General features: G+C 37.3%; 1 protein-coding gene across 1 annotated transcript in view; it reads left to right on the forward strand.

The window, feature by feature from the left end:
* Positions 1-14477, forward strand: part of PDE4D (phosphodiesterase 4D, cAMP-specific) — a 57497-nt gene that overhangs the window by 15012 nt on the left and 28008 nt on the right. The gene's annotated exons all lie outside the window — the stretch shown is intronic.

The following is a 14477-nucleotide window of genomic DNA, read 5'->3' on the forward strand; positions in this document are numbered from 1 at the left end:
TTCTTATAGACGAAATGAGATTTTTATATGTGAGTTTCTGTTTTCAAACACATAGATAGATGAATGATAGATGGATAGATATAAAAACATATAGACATACCACTGGGAATATAGCTAGCCATATAAGTAAGCCTGTGTGTGTAAATGAGTGATAGAGTAGTTATGGTGTTCCTGTCCTGTAGAGGAGTTTAGACTGTATTCAACACAGAGGATCAGAATGATTGGGAAGCATTGCAGGAAAAATGTGCTCCATAAGGTGGATGTTGAACATAGATGGTTTTTATAGGTTGCTAATGAGGGAAGAGGTGGTATTCCAGGGTCTAGATAAGGCAGGGTAGGAAGAGACACTCTTGTGAATTTAGCGTTTTGTATGTTTGTGGGGATGGGAGTGTAGTGGGTATTCTGGAAGAGTGAGCCTGCCTGGAACAGAGAATTTGATTATACAGCCAGAGCCAGATGGGAGAACTGTACTTTGGGGCCACACTGCAGACTGCTTTAAATGCCAGGCTGAGCCATTTTGCACATTATCCTATAAATCCTGAAGCCGGGCATTTGATTATAAGGAAAATATTATAAGGAAAATAACAACAGTGATTTTAGAAGGATAGATCTGATGGTGATGTGCAAGATGGATCACATTGACGGGAAATACTGAAAGCAAGAAGAATCTGTTAGGGAATTAGGCACAGTAGTGATAAGGGCCTGAAGCGGAATGGGAATGAAAAAATAGGAATGGGTAGGAGAAAGATTGCACAGGGAAGGGTGATGGGATATGTAAAACTTGGAGGGCTGCACTTGGAGGAAAGCATGAAATTCTAAACCCAAATAATAGAAAGGATAATACTAGTTGGAAAGTCAGGAAGAGAAGCTGATTGGGGTGGGGAGGAAGATGTTGGACAATAGGACAGTTAAATTTTTAGTCTGAAATTGAAGTGGGGCTATGTATCTAAGTAGAAATGTCCTATGGGCCTTCAATTGTCAGTACTGGATTTCTGGTGGAAGAGCCGGATTTTACTTGGGTATTGCCTGCACAGAGTTGATAAATGAGACCATATGGCTCATCTGTAAAATGGGAATAATGATAATGCTCATAGGGTTAGAAATAAATGAGATAATGCCAGGAGAGTATGAGTACTCAGCACTATCCTTGGCATACACTAAGGGGTCTTCAGGAAGTTCATGGACAGATTCAGATTATCTTTTAATACTATCTTTCCATGAATTTTTTGAAGTACCCTCTTAGTTGACACTCAACAAATATTAGCTTTTGTAATTTTTTTACTATGGGTTTTAGGGAAAGACAATTTTGTGAATTACTAGAACTGATATCCCAGAAGCTGTAAAAGCCTTCTGCTTGGTGTGTTTTCTTAGTACCCCAAATGGAAGTTCGTATGTTCTAATTCACATACTTGTTTCCCTAGCTGTTCGGGAAAAGTGACGGCCCAAACTATAATTGTAATGTTTAGCTGTTGATCACTGTTTATAAGGCCTATAGTGTTTTTTACATAAGTGGTTAAGGATCTTAACTGCTCTTTTGTTCATTGTAACTTCCATAATACAGTCCCTGAGCCTTATTTTGTTTTCATTTGCTTGTGTCCAGAGTCGAATCAATTTTAAGAGGTTTGTAAAGAGCTTCTTTTGAAGAATATTAACTCAGTGTATTAAAACTATATTCACTGTAAGTGGAACGGACTTCAACAACAATGGAAGAAATCCAGGGGAGAGGCAGACTATTACTGATGAAGAGTTGTATACTCCTGTTTGGGTATCTTTACATTTGTTGGGTCAGTGCATTCAGAGAAAATTATTCTGGTTTGTTTGAAACCTTCAAAAGCATTTTCAGCTGGGATCAGTGATTCTAATGGTTTGCAAACAAACCATTGGGTAGATATCATTGTAGGAATCTTAATGCAAGCTGTTTTAATCAGATTGTTGTCTTTATAACAAGTTTCAGTGTTTTTCGTCATAAATATAAATAGCTTCTTGGGCTCCTGACATGCTTAATACACTCACTGCTAGATCATCTACGTTAACTCTAGTTCTCTCCACAAAACCCAGAGACCTTAAATGTGCTGTGTATTACAGTGCTTATAAGAGGCAGGAACAAGATTTGAGCTCACCTGAAATCAGCTATAGAAATCAATGCTCTATACCATTGTATATCTCATAATTCTCATGCTCTACTATTCTGTCATTGTTGCAAGTGAAAAAAAGTCCCATTATTGTCCCACTTTTAATTGTGTTTATTATTGCCTTCAGTAAAGTTTTTATTTCTAAAATGTTTAAATAAGACATAATACTTAAATGAAAATATTGCCAGCTGTAACTGCTAGATTCTAATTTTGGTTATGTTATAGGACGTTGGATGAGGAGTTGCTCAGGCTTTCGCATTCCTAATCTGCTATGAAGAGGGGATTTAAAAAATAGATTACCTGTTGATGCTCCCTCTATTGGACTATTGTAAAAACTTTTTAAAAGATTTTGCTGGAAGTAGTCTATCCTAATTGCATTCCTAATCTGCTATGAAGAGGGGATTTAAAAAATAGATTACCTGTTGATGCCCCCTCTATTGGACTATTGTAAAAACTTTTTAAAAGATTTTGCTGGAAGTAGTCTATCCTAATGTAATGTTTTTGGAGTATTGGAAAGTGACTATTCAAAACTCGTCTGTAAGCTTTCCTTACCCAGCCCTCAGTGAAGAACAGGGGAGAGGAGGTAAAATGTTCCTCAACAGTAAAAAATAAAATAAAATAAAAATAAAAGTATTTAAAATAAATACATAAATAAATAAATGTTTCTGCACTTCACTGAAAGGACTCTTTTTGTGTTTACTTATCTTTATCCAAATCTCTACCTCCCGCAGTCTTTTCCATCTCAGGAAATGGCACCAACTCCATGCAAGGCAGGAATTCTAAGACTTAATTCTTTATTTTTTAAAGATGACTGGTAAGGGGATCTTAACCCTTAACTTGGTGTTGTCAGCACCACGCTCTCCCAAGTGAGCTAACCAGCCATCCCTATATAGGGATCCGAACCCATGGCCTTGGTGTTATCAGCACCACACTCTCCCAAGTGAGCCACGGGCTGGCCCTAGAGTTAATTCTTCTCATTTCTTCACTTCCAGTGTCCAATCTGACAAGACCTGTCAGCTCTTTGTCAAGTGCTTCCTCTCCTTTTCTGTGTGCTCTTACCCCTTTATAAACCATCCTCCACAGAGACAACTTCATAAATGGAGATCACATCACCTCATTTCCTGCTCACAACCTTCCAGTGGTATCCTCACACCCTCTGAAAGGCTTACAGGGATCCACATGATGGTGCCCTGACCTGCCTCTGCTGTCATTCTCTACACCCTCGTGCTGGCTGTGTTCCTTCAGCACTTGCAGAGGACTCTGCCCCAGGTCTTTTAGTTGGCTCTTTCTAGTCATTTGGGTCTCTGCTCAGATACCGCCTTCTCAGTACAACTTTGTCTGACTGCTTACTTTTTAGTAGCTGGACAGTAGCCTACAATGAGTATACAATAGGTGTTTGTTGACTATTTAATGATGAGTGAATAACTGGGCTGAGGATCACCATTAAATAATTATCTTAAGAACTCCTTGGCTTGTTTAAATAATCAGGAAAATGACTAAAATATTTTCAGGAATTTTTCATTCCAAAGGATTAAAATAAAAGTAATATTAGTACTTATGAGAATACTTCAACTGTTATTTTATTGCCTAAAGGCTTTGCATAACTTAGAAATTTACTGAATATTGTATTATTCAAAACTAACATGGGCTTTGTACAAACATGCCTATTTGCTTGAATAAAAATGGTAGAGCTCTGGGCCGGCCCGGTGGCGCACTGCTACAGTGCGCCGCTTGGGAGTGCGGTGGCGCTCCCGCCGCGGGTTCGGATCCCACATACAGACCGGTTCCCACTCACTGGCTGAGCGAGGTGTGGGAGCAACACTGAGGGTTGCGATCCCGTTGCCGGTCCCGGTCCAGTACGGGCGCAACACTGAGGGTTGTGATCCGTTGCCGGACACGAAAAAAGACAAAAAGGAAAAAAAAAAATGGTAGAGCTCTTCAAAAGAGTAAAAATGTTATTTTACCATATGTAACTATGCTTTAGATTTTTGCTTTTTATTTCTCTTTTGCTAAAGTTAAACAAATCTAAAATTAAAATTTGATAACATCAGCTAATATTTTTTAAATTCAGGTTCTTCAGGTAGAATTTACATATGGTAAGATTTACTCTAGTTAGACATACAATTGAATGCATTTATAAAAATCACCACCACCATAATCTAAATATATGTAATAAGTGTAATTGTAATATATAATATATATAAATGTAGAATATTTCCATCACTCAAAGTTTTCTCTTGCACCTGTGTAGTCTTTCCCCCCTCACAGTACTGATTATCCCTACATTTTTGCCTTTTCCACAATGTTCTATGAATGAGATAAGACAGCAAATATATAGCCTTTTAGGAGTGGCTTCTTTCACTGGGCACAGTGCTTTTGATATTCATCTGTGTTGTTGCATGCATTAGTGATTTGTTTCTTTTTATTGCTTTTAGTATTTTCTTTTATGGACGTATTACAATTTGTTTATCTATTCATCAGTTGGTTGATATGTGGACTGTTTCCAGGTTTCTGTTATTATGAATAGAGTTGCTATAAACATTTGCCTATAGATCTTTATATGGACATACGTCTTCACTTCTCATGATAAATAACTAGGAGTGAGATTGCTGCGTCATGGTCCATGTACTTGCTAACTTTTAAGAAACTGTGAAACTGTTTTCCAAAGTTGCTATACCATTTCGCATTCTCACTAGCAATGTATGAGAGCTTCATTTGTCCTGCATCCTGGCCAGCGTTTTGTATTTATTGTTTGTAGTTTTCATTTCAGCCATTCTAGTAAGTATGTAGTGGTATCTCATTATGGTTTTAATTTTCATTTCCCTAATGACTAATGATGTGCATCTTTTCATGTGCTTGAGATTATATATATATATATATATATATATATTTGATGAAGCATTTGTTCAAATCTTTTACCCATATTTTTATTGGATTATCTTCTTATGAAGTTCTAAGAATTTTTTATGAATTCTGGATGTGAGTTCTTTATCAGATACGTGTTTTGTACATATTTCCTTCCCAGTCCGTGGCTTGTTGTTCCATTTTCTTATCAGTTTCTTTCAAAGAGAATTTGATGAAGTCCATTTTACCATTTTTTTTTTCTTTTATGCTTTATGCTGCTAAGAATCTTTGCCTAACCCAAAATAACAAATATTTTCTCGTATATTTTCTTTAAGAAATTATATTTTTAGGTTTTTTTTTTTTTTTCTTTTATACTTTATGCTTTTTGGTCCTAAGAATCTTTGCCTAACCCAAAATAACAAATATTTTCTCGTATATTTTCTTTAAGAAATTATATTTTTAGGTTTTTTTTTTTTTTCTTTTTGTCTTTTTCCGTGTCCGGCAACGGATCACAACCCTCAGTGTGCCGGCCCCCTTTAGGTTTTGTATTTAGTTTTATGATCCATTTCAAGTAGATATTAGTATAGTGTAAGGTAAAGGTTGAAGTTCATTGTTTTCAGAATGGATGTCCCATTGTTCAAACATCATTTGTTAAAAGGATTATCTTTTCTCTTTTGAATTATAGCCCAAATTTCATGACTTAAAATTAAGATCCACATATAAGAGTGGTATATGGAAAAGATTATAAATATGTATTTCTAGCAGTATGCCTATTTGAATTTGTTGTTATTGCTTTAGAAAATAGGTATTCTGCCTGTTCAAATTGTTTTCATAAAGCATACCATGAAGTACAGAGGGAACATTTAGTATTTTATGGTGATTATAATGGCCATCAAAAGCATGAAATATTGGTATTAATTTAGGTCAATTTAAGTGAATTGGGCATCCTAATTTTCTCTATAAGTAGAAAGTACTTTTTCATACAAGATTACTTTTCTGGAGGCTTCATTTAAGTTTTTACACCCATTTATTGCTTTGATTATTCTTCAGTGAAACAAGTTTTTGGTAGATATGATGATGATGATGATGACTTTAGCTGGATTAACTAAATAGTTGTGAACATATAAACTGTCTCTACAGTATATAAATTCAAGCTGTATCAACAATTATAGAATACTATGCTAACATTTCATAAGAGAGTTAGCCCATGTAGAAGAGAAATATAAATACAGTTATTAGATGAGTTCCATTTTATTTCAGCTTTATGGAACCTCTCCACACAAATTCAAGCTGTATCAACAATTATAGAATACTATGCTAACATTTCATAAGAGAGTTAGCCCATGTAGAAGAAAAATATAAATACAGTTATTAGATGAGTTCCATTTTATTTCAGCTTTATGGAACCTCTCCACAAAAAATGAACTTTCTTATATTGGGATATTTTTTCTCAAATGTTGCAGGAGTCTCCTACTTTAAATAAAACATTTTTGCGCAAAAAATTTCAAACCATTTTAGCCAGGGAATGATTCTTAGCTTTTTCAGATGGTTATTTGGTTTTTCAAAATCAACCAGAAGTTCCTCTTAATCTCATATCCCTCAAACTCTCATAAGAGAGAGATGTTTTCATTTTCTGAGATGTGATGACTTCAGGAACAGAATTGTTTCTTAAATCAAATGTGGATCCATTATCACTAGAGGGCAGTAAACAGAAACAGATTTAGTGGATTTCCTTGAGTTACCGCTTTTTAAATATTAGTATTAATCAAAGAAAGTATGGTTTTTATAATGTGGAAATAGATTTAAAATTCTGTTATTTAAAATATTCGCTTTAAATTAATTCTAGATTATTGTCTGCCTCTAAAAATATTTTTAAGGCATCTGAAAGCAAAGGGAGACTGAGTGTTTTTAGAGATACTACTTTGCTGTCGCTGTTGTATTTAATATCTGAAGTTTAACTTTGCCTCAGGAGTCTTCAAGGAGCATTTAGTAATTGGATTTGCATTTGTTAAGCTGACCAGTACTGGATTTATGAGAACCCACTTTATATAGATTTGCTTCTTGATTAATAACAACTACCAGAACTTTATTTATTTTACACCTTTCTACTTAAAATTATAGAATGATTACAGGATAAAATATTTTCCGTCAGTCTAAGTCCTACTGAAAACCATGATATTGTCAGGAAAATTCCTTAGGTTGGAGGTATCTAAGAGTTAATTTGGTTATTTTAAACAATATTTCTTAAGTATTTCAAGCACAGTAATATAATGTACAGCTTAAAATTGGTTATGTTAATAGATCTATTTATTGATCCTAGGCTAAATATAAAACAATGCCTGAAATACTTATTTTGGCAAATTATAATCCTTTGAAGCCAGGCAGCCTAGATAAACATCTTGGCTCTGCAACCTGTCAGCTTTGTGACCTTGAGCAAGACACTTGATGTCTCTGAGCCCGTTTCCTCATGGTTTGGTTTGTTTTTTTCTCTATTCCAAAATGTGTTTTTTCTTTCTTGACCTCTGTTACAAAGTCAGTGATGCCAGTAGGTGTTAATGTATCAAAGATTCAACTCCATCAGCAGAATTTTAAATACTGTCCTGAAATGTCCTGAAGTAGCTCAGAAAGATTGTTGATTGCTTATAATATCTGTTAAAGACTGACAAAATGAGGAATAAAAGAGGAGTGGCATCTAGAGATTCTGAGAAGTATTATTAGGAAAAGGTAGAAAAAGAGAACTGAATGCTGCAAAAAATTATTTTTTTCTATTTGGGTGTTTGAGAGCGGGAGATTATAAATAGAAAAACTGAGTTCTAGCCCTAGCACTGCCCCTCATGTGTGTTTTCAGGACTCTTCTGGACCTCGGTCCCTAGTCTGAACGTGCCATCATCATCACATCTGTGTGTGAGGGCATCTGTGTCTTGTTCATGTAGCACTCCCAAACATGAGCATGTCTCACGCTAAGATAGGACCACCTGTCTCTGGGCACCTGTTTCCTAACTACACTAGTTAGTAGGATCCACCCTGTCCAGAGATCTGACCACAGTAATAGTAACTGTGGTTCTTTAATTCAAGACACTGGAGAGTGAGCAAAAGGATTAGTGATAAACAAATCCACTCCTAGATTCATACCATTTATTATAGAGTTTGCACCAGACTAATTATATGATGAGCTATCATATACCGTGAAGAGCAAAGACTGAAAGAGGCCTGGGTTTGCATCTCAGCCCTGTCACTTATGGGGCATGTTATTAAATATTTTAAAATGTCCACCTTTTCACCTTAAAATAGGAATGATATCTATCTCACTGAGAAGTTGCAAAGATTAGAAGTAAGGTATATGAGCTTTTAGTGCATAGCAGGTACCTAATAAAAACCGTATCTATTCTTATTACAGTTTCTTTACTAAAATTGGCAGAAGCCAAGTCTGACTATAAAAACTGGTTTTTCTCTGGCTTTATCCAGATTTCTCTCTGGATTGTCTAGATTCTCTGTAGTCTGCCACTACCATGGCAATAGGAAGGAGCTTCTAGTCTGTCTCTTATAATAGGAAAAATGAAATATGAAATGAGTTTTAATTTGCCTCAGTTTAAAAAAGATTTCTTATTCCCTGGAAACATAGAAACGTTCTTTGGTACTTTTAATTTGACACAATTAAGTAATCTCCCTTATTATGGCACAGTAGAGATTTACAGTTGAGTCATTTCAAACCTAGCACCTATCAGAGTGTCTAGCACATAGTAGTTGCTGAATAGAAGTTTGTAGAATGAAGGCATCATCACATTCAGCAGAGAAGTGGTAGTGGATGTTAGAGGGAGGGGAAACTGTGTGTGTTTGTGGATAATTTTTTAAGACAAGACCTGTTATTCTGCCGTATGTAATTTGTTTTGAATGTTTTTTGACAGTTTTGCTGAGGGTGAAAAACCATGTCTTTTCCTGTCTCCTATGGGTGGTATAAAAATATTGATGTTTTGCTTTTCATCAGCCAACAGTCTTTTTGTTCCTGTGGTTCCCTACCTTGAGAAACACAGACAGCACATGATATCTTTCTTGCCTCAAAGACACTCCACTGTAGTTGAGAAGGCAAAGTTCGAGGCAGTTGAAGTAACTAAAACAGTGATTCTTAACACTGGGGAACATTTAAGAAATTTCAGGGCACAGTGATTGGGAAGTGCTCCTGGCATTTGATGGGCAGAGAGGCCAGGGAGGCTAGCTACCCTGGGATCGGCGAGACAGTCCTTCACCAGGAAGGATTGCTTTATGTCCTGCACAACTTCTGAAAACTCCATGTAGGTGAAAGATGCATGTATAATTACCTGAGCCTAAAACCCAGCTACTTTTTACATATAAACACTAAGTATTTTTACATGATTTTAATCTGCACCATATTTTCAAGTAAGGCAGCAACAGTGTATATTGAGGGAATATTACAGTGTGTTACATTTGAAACCTTTCCAAGAGCCATACATCAATTTTGGGGTAAAAAAAAATTCTTTCTTCTCATCTAACAGCCAACATTGTTGTTGTTACTTTCATGGTAATTGTTTCTGTCAGAAAAATAATAGCAAATGCTTACTTACCACCTGCTGTTCTAAGTGCTTTTTATGTAGATGGACTAATTTAATCCTCACAATAACCTTTTAAGGTGGATAGTATTATTTTTTTGCAGTTTCCAGATGGGTAAACTGAAGCATGGAAAGTTTAAATAACTTCCTCAAGGTCACACAGCTAGTCAGTGATAGTAAGATCTGAGCCTTTGACTATTTGTTAAATTTTGTAGTATTTAATGTAAATTACTTTTCTTACTCCTTTATGTTACTGATAAAGCCATTATGCTGATTTTTTTAAAGAATCTGTGTAGAGAGTATTTAGTCTATATGTATACAGTTGTGTGTCACTTAATGAGAAATGTGTCACTAGGTGATTTCATCATTGTTCAAACATCATACAGGATGCTCACACAAACCTAGATAGTATAGCCTGCTACACACCTAAACTGTATGGTATAGCCATTATAATCTTATGGGACCATCATTGTGTATACGGACCAAAACTTATGTGGTGCATGACTGCATATTTAGTAAAGTTTGTACATAGGAAGCATTTAGGGATTTCATTTCAAGATAAAAAATATACTGGTTACAACAACAAAAAAAAGTAAATTAGTTTGAAGTTTGTCAAATAAAATAGATTGATGGATGGATTTAAAAAAAGAAGGGAATGCAATGAGCCTGATGTGGCTGAGAACCTCCTGTAGAGCATAATTTGTATTTAAATGACATGCTCTGACACTTATACCTTGCTCTTCAAGGAGCACACCAAGCTGCTCCTGCGTCTGTGCATTTGCTCTTGGTGTACCCCTCTCTTGACTTTCCCTTCCCTGCCTCCCTTCCTCCCAGATATCCACATGGCTTGCTCCTTCTCTTCAGATGTCTGGGTATATGTCATCTCGTCAGAGAGGCTTTCCCTGAGCATGTTATAGCATAGGAAACTTTATTCCTAACACTTCATAGTCTCTTTATCCTTTCTTTTTCTCCCTTGCACTTATATCACCCCATGATGCAGTATATATTTAGCAACTTAGTTATTGAATGCTCCATGCGAAAAAACTTTGTTTTGTTCATTACCATGTCCCCAGCATTCAGGACAGTGCCTGGCATGTAGTAGGAGCCTAATAAATAGCAAATGAATAAAGGGACAAATGTAGGACAGTTAGAATTTGAAGAAGGGTTGGAATATTTGGTCTTGAGGTGTACTTTGAATGATTTAAATCTGACTTTGATAGACTGGTTTGAGGTAGGCATAGCAGAAGGAGGGTATTCTAGGCAGTGAATTCAGTGAAGAGAAAGAAATGGAATTATCTGCTATGTTGTGGAAATGGTTGGAATACTGGCCTTACAGGTGGAGAGCAAAGATGTTAAAGAGGAGCTGAAAGTAGGCTTGGAGTTGGGTGTTAGGGTTGGATGATGGCAGTCTGAAGCTCTCAGGGGAAAGTGAATGTATTGAAGTGGGCGATGTCAAGTTGGTTGCTAGATTTAAAGTAACAGGCTAAGGCAAGATTAGAGGAAAATCGGTCCAGCAGTGGAGATCAGTATGGGACTAGAAAGGGCAAAAGCCAGAGGCCAAGAAGATGAGCTAAGAAGCAATTATAGTGTTTTGGGCCTGAGATACAGTGTGGTGTTATGCAGTTGAAAGAAAACATGGTATAGGAAAAAAAAAAAGGATAAATTTGAGAGTAAAAAAATATAGGTGCGATAATGGAATGGTTGTCATAATCATCGTCATCATTATCATCTGATACCTATTTATCATTTACTATGCATTCTTGTTTCGCGTGCTTTGAATATATTATCTCATTTAATCTTCATAATAACTGTTCTGCTCATTTATTGCTACAGAACAAATTACTTCAAACTTAGTGCCTTGAGATGTAAATTTATTTTTATTGGTTTTATTGATTTTGTGGGTTAACTGGGCTTAGCTAGACATTCTTGCTCGGAGTCCCTCATGTAGTTGCTATCAGATGGCAGCTGGGGCTGAAATCGTCTGAAAGCTCAGCTGGGCTGGATGACGAAGGTGGCTTCTACACTTAGGTTCGGCTCTGGGCTATATGGCTGGCATAGCTGGAGGGTGGGTGGGTGTGCACACTTGTGTGAGCTAGTGCTCGTTCTCGCTCTCTTTCTTTCTCTCTCCTCTCCATGAAGTTAGCATGGACTTCCTTATAGCATGGCAACCTCAAAGGAATCAGATGTTCTTAGATGGTGGCTCAGGAATCCCAACAGCATGTTCAAAGAGAGAAGACAAAAGCTGTAAGACTTCTTATGACTTAGCCTTGGCAGTCACACAGCATCACTAATTGGCTACACGAGCCAGTTCGCACTCAACATAGGATGGTGTGGCTCATTAGGAAGCATCTTTCGAGACCAGCTGCCACTGTACTAGCTGCCATTTTACATGAGGATTCTGACCCACTAATAGCTAGGTTATTTGTTGGAGGACTGTGCACTAAAGGATTTGAACTTGGAGTCCATGTTCTTATTCTTAGAACCTGGGTGAACTTGGGAAAATCATTTTTTCTCTCTAGTTCTTACTTTATGTGGAAATGAGGGGATTAGAAGGGATGATATTGAAGGTACTTTCTATTCCTTTTGGTCTTTTTTATTTTTATTTTTGGCAGCTGGCCAGTGTGGAGATCCAAACCCTTGACCTTGGTGTTATAACACTGTGCTGTAACCAACTAAGCTAACTGGCCAATCTATTTCTTTCAGTTTTTAAGTGTTTGGATTGTGATGATGGGAGTGGGAAGGGAAAAGAATCAACTGAAGGAAACAGCATTTTATAAAATATGGGAATTGGTAACCAAGTTGGGTGAAGGAGAGGTGATGTGATACAGGGGAACATGCCAGGCCTATTCAAGGATTCAATTAGATGACTTATGTGAAACATCTGATAGCATCTGACTCACATGAGACAGCTATTTAAAGAGTCACAGATTTCATCTGCAATACTGAAAGAAATATGGGCCCACTGATGGAAATGAAATAGTTATAAGAACTACTTTAAATAGAAAAATATTTCACAGTTTTGAAAAATATTGGTGTGGCTGGCAGGGCATTCAAGATAGGAGAGTATGTTATATTTGGAAATATGATACTAAAGTTCAGGTTAAAAGTGGTGCTTGCAGAGTATGGGCCTGGGAGAGTCTTTGTGGAGATCCCAAGTTCGGGGATTAGGAGAAGGCAGAGAAGGCATGGTCAGAGAAGTGGAAAGAACACCAAAGAAGTTCAGGGACATGGGAGTTGAGGGAGAGTGGCAAGAGTGATCCAACAATATGGAACACTTCAGAGAAGTTAAGGAGAATGAAAGACAGAAAAAAGGAGGAGCTTAGTATTCTTCTGGCGGTGGTGTAAGTGGAGTGTTGGGGTTTTGAATTCTTTCTTTTATAGGGGGTTAAGAGGAATTTAGGAAATGAACACAATAGGTGTGTGTGCACAGCAGCTGAGGACTTGAGCAGCGAAAGACCTTGAGCAGCAAAGGACCAATACAAACTCAAAGAGGCAGTGTTTCGTGGATGTTTACTCCGAGAGCATAGTATCTAAACAGACAGACAAACCCTGAGGTAGAAATACTTAATGGCAGGAAGACTGCACAGTGACCATGTCAGCAAGTCACAGAAGCAGAGTAGTGAGTACAAACTTTGAGGTGGAGGTGAGGCAGAATAGGCAGAATTTTATGCTAAAATAGAGTAAAAGGTAGATTTGCCTTGTTTCTCATACACAAGACCTTTTTAGTATAAAAGTTACAGTTAACACGATTCCAAACTTAATACTATCCCAAACCTAATAGAAAAGATGGTTATGCTCAAAAGAGTTTAGATTTATTATTTTACCATCCTCGTAAGAGGTTTGGTTACTCTTGAGCTCAATTCTGAATTCCTAAGAGCCACTCATTCCTTTCTTAACTATTTGTACAGCCATAAAAAATGTTGAAGAGTTTAGATTTATTATTTTACCATCCTCGTAAGAGGTTTGGTTACTCTTGAGCTCAGTTCTGAATTCCTAAGAGCCACTCATTCCTTTCTTAACTATTTGTACAGCCATAAAAAATGTTCTCTTCTGATCAAAATATAGATCCTGAAATCTATACACAAAACTCTGCATTCAAAGTCCATGCACAGTGCATTAGCTTTTAGATTCCCGACTGCCCATCAGATTTATACTAAATGGTCTCCACCCCTAAATTCTGAAGGTTATAGAGCTCAGCCATATATAACGATAGAAACAAAAGGAGCTGAGAACAGCCATGACACACAGGTGAGGAAACGTGTCACAAATGTTTCCATTTGTGAATTCTGGACATTAGTCGTATTTTATAATCACAATGCTTTTATGTTGGGGTTGGGGAATAGCTTTGGAAATATCTGCGTCACCAGGGAAACCACTTGTTCTGGATTTGAGAGGAGGCAGTTAAAATGCCTTATTGCCTTTTTCGGAGCAGCTTTTATTTGGAAGGGAGAGAAATCAGAGAATATTAAAATTCATAGAACTGACACCAAAATGATTGACAATCCTTATTTAAGAATGAGCTAAGAGGAATTTAGAAGAGTTTTATGGTTATTCATCACTATGAGAGGGAAGCCCCCTTCATCTTTGCATAAGGCAGCCTCGGAGCTGTAGGGATACCATACTTAAATGGCATTTGCAGGGGGTGGGAGTGGGAGGTGGGAACCTTCTGCCCAGAGGTTCATCCTTTCCAACCAATCGCAAACCAGTCTGTGCCGAGTCCACGCCCCCTGCCCTTAAAGACCCAGGGGTGGATTGCGATTGGTGCGTAGGGAGCTGTAGGGATACCATACTTAAATGGCATTTGCAGGGGGCGGGAGTGGGAGGTGGGAACCTTCTGCCCAGAGGTTCATCCTTTCCAACCAATCGCAAACCAGCCTGTGCCGAGTCCACGCCCCCTGCCCTTAAAGACCCAGGGGTGGATTGCGATTGGTGCGTA

The sequence above is a fragment of the Galeopterus variegatus genome, unplaced genomic scaffold (genome assembly GCF_000696425.1).
Source record: "Galeopterus variegatus unplaced genomic scaffold, G_variegatus-3.0.2 Scaffold327, whole genome shotgun sequence".
NCBI classification, from domain to species: Eukaryota; Metazoa; Chordata; class Mammalia; order Dermoptera; family Cynocephalidae; genus Galeopterus; species Galeopterus variegatus.